At 32.1% G+C, this 8,617-nt stretch overlaps 1 long non-coding RNA gene across 1 annotated transcript; it reads left to right on the top strand.

Moving 5' to 3' along the window:
- Positions 1 to 1,452: 1,452 nt before the first annotated feature.
- Positions 1,453 to 5,047, top strand: LOC139512736 (uncharacterized). Its single transcript, XR_011662326.1, has 4 exons — positions 1,453 to 1,505; positions 2,434 to 2,484; positions 2,892 to 2,945; positions 3,976 to 5,047. It is a non-coding gene; the product is annotated as an uncharacterized lncRNA (long non-coding RNA).
- Positions 5,048 to 8,617: the final 3,570 nt, after the last annotated feature.

Raw genomic sequence — 8,617 nt, 5'->3', positions numbered from 1 at the left:
TTACAAAAATCTTCTCCTCTGAAACTTCTGGGCCAAATTAAACCAAACTTGGCGACAATCATCATTGGGGTATCTAGTTTAAAAACGTGTCCGGTGACCCGGCCAACCAACTATATAGGGGTAAAATGCAGTTTTTGGCTTAAAACTCAAAAACCAAAGCATTTAGATCAAAATTAATCTGTTTATCAGGACAAGATCTATCTGCCCTGAAATTTTCAGATGAATCGGACAATCCTTTGTTGGGTTGCTGCCCCTGAATTGGTAATTTTAAGGAAATTTTGCTGTTTTTTGTTATTATCTTGAATATTATTATAGATAAAGATAAACTGTAAACAGCAATAGTGTTCAGCATAGTAAGATATACAAATAAGTCAACATGAACGAAATGGTCAATCGACCCCCTAAGGAGTTATTGTCCTTAGTAGTCATTTGTAAATTTTTACTAACATTTTCCACTGAAACTACTAGGCCAAGTTCATTATAGATAGAGATAATTGTAAGCAGCAAGAATGTTCAGTAAAGTAAGATGTACAATCACATTTCCATCACCAAAACACATTTTTGTCATGAATCCATCTGCTTCCTTTGTTTAATATTCACATAGACCAATTAAGGTGAGCGACACAGGCTCTTTAGAGCCTCTAGTTTCATTTTGTTTCAAAATAGTCTACAGTTACTATAAAAGATACATTAAAAATAATAATGAAGGCATCATATGCATTACCGAAAAGATCAAATCTAGAAGTTTAGTTATAGCACTATATACATGATATATAATAATGACTTTTGCGTTATAGCCAATTATTTTAACATCTAAAATAGATGTAGCAAGAATGATCAACAATACGCAATTTGCACATAAGTTACAAATACTCAAATTATCAGTAACAGGATGAGTTTTACCAATATTTTACGTTTTTAAGAAAATGCGAATGCGAAAGCTATCCACCAGAGTTCAAAGCATTAAATTGGTAGTAAGCTAACTTTTCCTATAATCTTGAAAACTACAATAGCTAGAAAAATTTAAAAGGTGAAACAATTTTTAAGAAAAGGAAGATATTAATTCATTTATGTTGTTGTAAAATTGGCATTGATGCAATTGTTCTTTTAACTATATTTGACTACAAATATTTGCCTTGAAATGGGTAAATACGTTTGCCCTTAAAATGTCCGATGTAATTGCGTCCTAGATTTTGGCGTCCTAAATACATGATATACATCAATTCGCAAAGCATATATTTTTTTCTAAATATAACTGAATGCGATCAGGTTCAAGGCTTTATGGTTTTTGTTTATACTAATCTTTATTGCAAAATTACACCTATAAGGGTCAAGCAATACATTTCGTTGACTTATTTGAATATTTCAGGTTTTAGGAGTGGATGGAGAGGTTCAAAGTGTTCAGCTTAAAGATTTCGATACACAGAAATCCTTATTTAAAGACCAGTTCAAAAGGACTTTATTTTCAAGATCAACCTTCTTAAAGGCGTGGAATCATATCCGTGGTAAGACTTTTGTTCATGTTGTTAGTCATTGAACATGTAGAAATTAAATGGTAGCTTCCTTAGTAACACAAATAGATAAAAATAAATAGATTAATTTAATTCTTGAATTTGACAGCAATACAAGAAAAAATAAAATGACCTGGGATTTAGTAAGCTTAATATATATCTAAGATAGCTACATAGTTTGATGAAAATCCAAGTTGATTTGAAAAAGTTATCAAAAAAATTAAAGATGCCTATCTGAATTTATATAATAATTTTAATTTTTACCTAATGTAAAATTAAATTCTTTCATTTCACAGCAATAAAATAAACTACCTAATAAGCTTGAATTTTGTAAGATCAATATTTAATTTAGTTAGATGGGCTGATTTACACCAGTCAAAACTAAATTTGAAGGTCAAGACTAGTCGAGACAGGTCGAGACTAGTCAAGACAGGTCGAGACAGGTCGAGCATTGGTCAAGACCCTTTCAGACTACACAAAGATCATCAAGTACTGAATCAGACTAATTAAGTAAAGTAGAGACATAGTCGAGTACACTAAATAAAATTGAGAAAGGAAATGGTGAATATGTCAAAGCGACAACCACCCGACCATAGAGCAAACAACAGCCGAAGGCAACCAATGGGTCTTCAATGTAGCGAGAATTCCCGCACCCGTAGGTGTCCTTCAGCTGGCCCCTAAAATATGCATAATAGTACAGTGATAATGGACGTCATACTAAACTCCGAATTATACACAAGAAACTAAAATTTAAAATCATACAAGACTAACAAAGGCCAGAGGCTCCTGACTTGGGACAGGCGCAAAATTGTGTAAAGTACAGTTAAGTACAGTCGAGAGAATGTCGAGACTAGTCGAGTAAAATGTGTGCTCGATGTAAAAATGTGACAGTTTTTATCAAAACAAAATATTATTTTGATAGGAAACAGAGATGACAATTGAGCTCGAGTCAAGAACTTTACATGCAAACGAGGTAAGTTGAGGATGAACTTAGGTGAAATTAAATAAAGCAAGAATTTAAGATTGTTACTATTACCCGGAAGAGCATTAGATAAGCCTCAAAATAAGCTAAATACATTGAAATGTCATGGAGCTCATTTCGAGATATTTGATTTTTAAAAGATGGCCGGATAAGGCTGACTCGAACTCTGTGTATACATCTGTCTGACAGGATTTATCTGACCTTCACCTCATCATGCTCATTGTCATCATATTTTAAAATGTCAAGTTTATGCGATACTTGTAGTTAGAGCTTATTCTTTAATAATTTCCACATGAAATCAGTGATTAGTGAATCGGACGAGACGTTTCAGTATGTGTGGTTAGTCAATTAAACAAAACACTGATTACTTTGATTTACAAACTCAATTATTTTCAAAGGAAATGAAGATACCTGAGAATCAGATAAACATCAGATCATTGGAAGTAACAAATGTGAGTATGAAGTATGAGTATGTTTTATTTGTTTCTGCTAGTCCCATGTCGTGGATTATGAAATAATTTACTGAAACTTAGATTACAAAATTGTAATGCCTTCGGCAAAGTGAATCAGTGAAATATATAACATGTGTATGCAATGTAGTTTTAAGCTATCAACCGTTATATTTCTGTCTTCTCCGCAAAATATCAACGAGCACCTAAAACAAAAACATATATTTATATTATTTTTAAGTTTAGATTTGCACGTTGTGTTATAATTCAGCTTTCTTTGGAAAACCGGTTGGGATCCAGTTCGCGGAAAAGGTGGGGAGGGGGTGTAAACCTGGAACATCATGATACATTTGCATTTTTTGTGAACTTCAAAAATAATCTAATAATTATTTCCAGTAATGTGTCATTGCTGGAATGATTTCACACTTAATTGAAATATTTGTTTGTTTTTTACTTGACGTTAAATTGGGCCACATTTGTACATGTTAAATGTCTGTCCCAAATCAGTAATTTAGTGGTCGTTTTGGTTGCTGTTTGTGATCTATGAAGCATTTCTATTTATCGGCCGTTGATATTCACGTTTAAATTTGTATGCCCCACCTACAATAGTAGAGGGGCATTATGTTTTCTGGTCTGTGCCTCCGTTCGTCCGTACGTCCGTTCGTTCGTCCGTGCGTCCGTTCGCTTCATTTTAAGTTTTGACCACAATTTCACGGTCCACTGAACATAGAAAATGATAGTGCGAGTGGGGCATCCGTGTACTATGGACACATTCTTGTTTGACATTATGTTAAATCGTATTTTTTAAGCTTACACTACGGCATATGATTGCTTATTGTTGAATATTGTACAGTAAAATATAGCTGCTTACATCCAAATCAATTTACGTCTATGTGATATTGTCACTAGAAATCATACCACATCTTTGTATTCCTATTTAGTTTAAAACATATCATTTTAATAAAATTAAAAGCAGCATTCAAACAGAGGTGAAATTCTAAAGAAGATTACATTGTTTAAATTTTTTTATCAGGATTTCGCAATGAACGAAAAAGTAATGGGCTTCTGGAAACTGGAGAAGAAATGGTATAATGCAACAGTCCTAGAAAAAACTAGATCAGGTAAACCATGATATACATTAAAGAGAGATTACAAAAGAACGATGAGTAATGAGTTGATTGATTGTCAGGTAGTTTTTTTTTTTTTTTTTTGTTTAAGGCCACATTGTGCACTCTAGGCTATATCATAGATATAGGAAGATGTTGTATGTGTGCCAATGAGACAAGTCTCCATCCATGAATTTTTTTTATAAAAGTAAACAATTATAAGTCAAGGTATGGCCTTCAACACGGAGCTTTGGCTCATACCGAGCAGCAAGCTATAAGGTGTCAGACCACCAATTACTCCCTCAAATTTAGAACGTAAAAGTAGGCCTACTCGGGACAAAAAATAGTGCATTTGATGTCATTGTTTACTTAAACTACACAACAAATTTGCAGAAATGAAACTTTTGGTGAAAGAGAAATATATTAAGACCATTTTGAGCCCAAATTTACTTGTCTATGAGTTGAAATTAAAAATTGAGGATTAATGCGCTCCATAGTATACTAATTTAAGATTTCAAGAAAACCAGGGGTTATTTTTAGTGGTACATCCATTCGGAAGGTCTCTTCTTTCTTATATGGCTTTAAAGGTATGTCGAAAATTGGAATGAAGAAAGGTGATACCTGTACAATTCAGGACATACCTGGTTTGTAAGAGGTTAAACTTAAGATAAAAAATTTAGAAATCTATGAAAATTGCAAAATTTGGTTGAACAGATAGGGACTTTTAATTGGTGGTCTGACACCTTTTATAACGGGCCCAAAAAAATTACTAGTGTAAAACAATTCAAACAGGAAAACGAAGAGCGGTCTAATTTATATAAAAATGACCGTTTGCATTTATTGGCTGAGAAAATTGGCGTATCTGGAGAGAACACAGAGCATCACATGTCCAATCAACAGAAACAATGCACATATCATTCGAAGTAAAAGACTCACTAAGGAGTCAACATTTCGATAAAGTCTAGGGAAACATCATATGAAAGGAAAGATGTATATATGTTTGATCTAATTGTATATACATAATTTGTGTTTGGTTTTCTGTCCCTTTGATTGGATAGTCTCTATTTTACAGGTTACAAAGTCGTATTTGCAGACGACAAAAGACATCGAGATGAATTCAGCTGAAGGTGTTTTGTTTAACAAAACACTTTCATATATATATGAACTTACAAGAAACTCACAAGTCATCTGATAATGTTCTCAAAACAGGATATAATAAACAATATCAACAACAAAAGGAAGGTGTATTTCCTTGTCCTTGAACAAAAGACATTTAACATCAGTCAAATGATCCTATATATTTATACATGTATACAAGAATGAACAAGGTTATATATGTTATTTAATCTATATTGGGACATTATCATGGTATCTTAATGACAAAAAAACAAACATTCACATAATTAGCTTGTTTGGTCTGAATGTGCTTGTAATTTAATATGACAAACTGTATGTAGAATAAGAAGTAATTATCACACCATCAATGAGACAACATCAACGACGAAAATAAATAGATGAAAAAGTATGCAAAAATCATCAACAACAGATAGATGTGCGTAGAATCGCCAAGTGTGTTACAACATTATGCACATAAAGCTGTTCAATATAGTTGCAATATTAAAATATGTAACAATGTGTCATAGAGCACTTTTTATAGTAATTAGTAAACACAATCCTAGCATATTAAAATTTATGATGATGTACTTGTGCAAGTTATTGAGTTTCATCATTAACAGAATTACTTTTATAAATTCACTAAAACATAACCACCGTTTACATACAGGATAGATATTTTCTGAACATCAACAGCTTCAGGAAAACTATTTGAAATTTGAAAATATCGATATTTGGTATAACAAATTGATTGGAATTGCTTTTTAGTAGTGCGGTCGGTAGTGTCTGCTTATTACATTTTAAACAACCATAGATTTAAATTCCTTGTTTGTGTGCGTTTTGTGGTTTTTGTGGTTTCGTAAGAATATAACAATCCCTTGTGTTTTTGTGGGTTCTTGTTGCTTTGTCTTTGGTTTTCTATGTTGTGTTTTTACTATTGTTTGTCTGTTGGTCTTCTTTTTAAACCATGGCGTTGTCCGATTATTTTCGACTTATGAGTTTGAATTTTCTTCTGGTATCATTTGCCTCTCTTTTAAGGAGGTCTGTTCCTAATGATGACGATTTAAAGTAAGCTCCTCGTGTTTAAAAGCAATCTGTATTCAAAACATTCTGCCTTCTTCATACGGATAACCACAAAATATTCAAACATTTTGTCAGGAATCTGATGTTCAGTAGATGTCGTTTGTTGATGTGGTTCATAAGTGTTTCTCGTTTCTCGTTTTTGATATAGATTAGACCTTATGTTTTCCCGTTTTAATGGTTTTACGCTAGTCATTTTGGGCCTTTTATAGCTTGCTGTTCGGTAGGAGCCAAGGCTCCGTGTTGATGACCTTTTTATACCTATAAAGTTGGTTTTTTTTACAAATTGGGACCTGGATGGAGAGTTGTCTCATTGGTACACATTTGTTTCATAAGTAGTCAACTGTCTAAACACTGTCTAAATTTCACGACTTGGGATGACAGTTTTAGTACATACAATTATTTGATTTGCCGTAAATTTGAATCGTATGAGATTATGGGGAAATTTCCCCAATTTGAAGTCAACAATATACATGATGAGATTATGGGGAAATTACCCCAATTTGTAGTCAACAATATCTAATATGAACATGATGAGATTATGGGGAAATTTCCCCAATTGATAGTCAACAATATTTTCTATGATTTGAACGTAATGAGATTATGGGGAAATTTCCCCATTTGATGGTCAGCAATATTAAAGCTTGTATTTTCCAATTAATAATCTTATCGTGGGAATTTCGGCATTCTGATGTTTTTGGTTGTAGATGTGAATGTGGGGATATTTCCCCATTCTAATGTTATTGGTTTTATATGTGTAGTGTATGTGGGGATTTTCCCCACTGGTACGTTTTTCAATTCAAGAATACTAGTTTTCTTCATTGAGTGGGGAGATTTCCTCAAATTTGATAAAATCATGTAAGCTCATTTCCATTAACTTATAGATTTGTTGACAAAAAGTGTTTATTTCAATTCACATCGTCAACCGAATTTGAAACCACCAAAAAAAGAGAATAAAATAGAAATTCTCTTTTTCAAATAGAATGCGTTCATTGCTCTTTGTTTTACCGACTGCTTTAAAATGTAAATGTAATGAATTCACTAATAGTTTTTAAAATGTAAATAGTCTTTTTGAAACCATTGCTCATTGTTTAACTGCTACTTTAAAATGTTAATGTCTTTGAAATGTAAATAGTATTTTATAAAACACCATTGCCCATTGTTTTAACTAATGCTTGAAATTTTGATTTTTTTTTCAGTTAATTAAATCGTGTTTAAAATGTAAATAGTCTTTTTGAAACCACTGCCCATTGTTTTAACACCTCCTTGAACATGTGAATTTTGTGAGTTCACAAAATTGTGTTTGAAAAGTAAATAGTCTTTTTGAAACCATTGTCCATAGTTTTAACTGCTGCTTGAACATGTGAATGATTTGAGTTCCCTACTAGTGTCTGAAATGTAAATAGTCTTTTTGAAACCACTGCCCATTGTTTTAACACCTGCTTGGAAAAGTGAATGATTTGAGTTCAAAAAAATTGTGTTTGAAAGTCTTTTTTGAAACCATTGCCCATTTTATCAACTGTTGCTTGAGAATGTGAAAGATTATATTTCACTTCATCGTATTTGAAATGCAAATAGTTTTGTTGAACCATTGCCCAATTTTTCGGACTACTTGCAAATATGAAAGTTTTCAGTGCCATTATCGTCTTTCAAAAGTGAATAGTCGGTTTGTAACCATTGCCCTTTGTTTTAACTACTGCTTCAAAATGTAAATGTAATGAATTTAAAATGTAGATATATTTTTTTAAACCATTGCTCTTTGTTTTAGCTACTTCTTGAAACTGTAAATGTAATGAATTCACTAATAGTGTTTAAAATGTAAAAAGTCTTTTTGAAACCATTGCTCATTGCTTAACTGCTACTTTAAATGTGAATGAATTGAGTTCATTAAATAGTCTTTGAAATGTAAATAATCTTTTTTAAACCATGAACCATTGTTTTAACTGCTGCTTGAACATGTGAATGATTTGAATTCACAAAATTGTGTTTTTTTTTGTTTTTTGTTTTTTAAACCATTGCCCATTGTTTTTAACTGCTGCTTAGAAATGTGAATGATTTAGGTTCACTTATAGTCTTTTTGAATTCAGTGTCTTTTAATTTTACTGCTGCTTCAAAATGTTGATAACTTCAGTTCACTAAATCTTGTTTGATGTGTAAATAGTCTTTGTTGGAATCATTCTCCATTGTTTTAACTGCTATTTAAAAATGTGAAGGTTTTCAGTTCCCTTAATATCTTTGAAATGTAAATAGTCTTTTTATAATTACTGTCCATTGTTTTAACTGCTGCTTAGAAATGTGAGTAACTTCAGTTTACTAAATCTTGTTTGAACTGTAAATAGTATTGGTTCAAATTATTGCCCATGGTTTTAACTGCTG

The sequence above is a fragment of the Mytilus edulis genome, chromosome 2 (assembly GCF_963676685.1).
Source record: "Mytilus edulis chromosome 2, xbMytEdul2.2, whole genome shotgun sequence".
Classification (NCBI taxonomy): domain Eukaryota; kingdom Metazoa; phylum Mollusca; class Bivalvia; order Mytilida; family Mytilidae; genus Mytilus; species Mytilus edulis.
The sequence above is the reverse complement of the archived record's forward strand: the minus strand, read 5'-3'. Positions and strand labels throughout refer to the sequence as shown.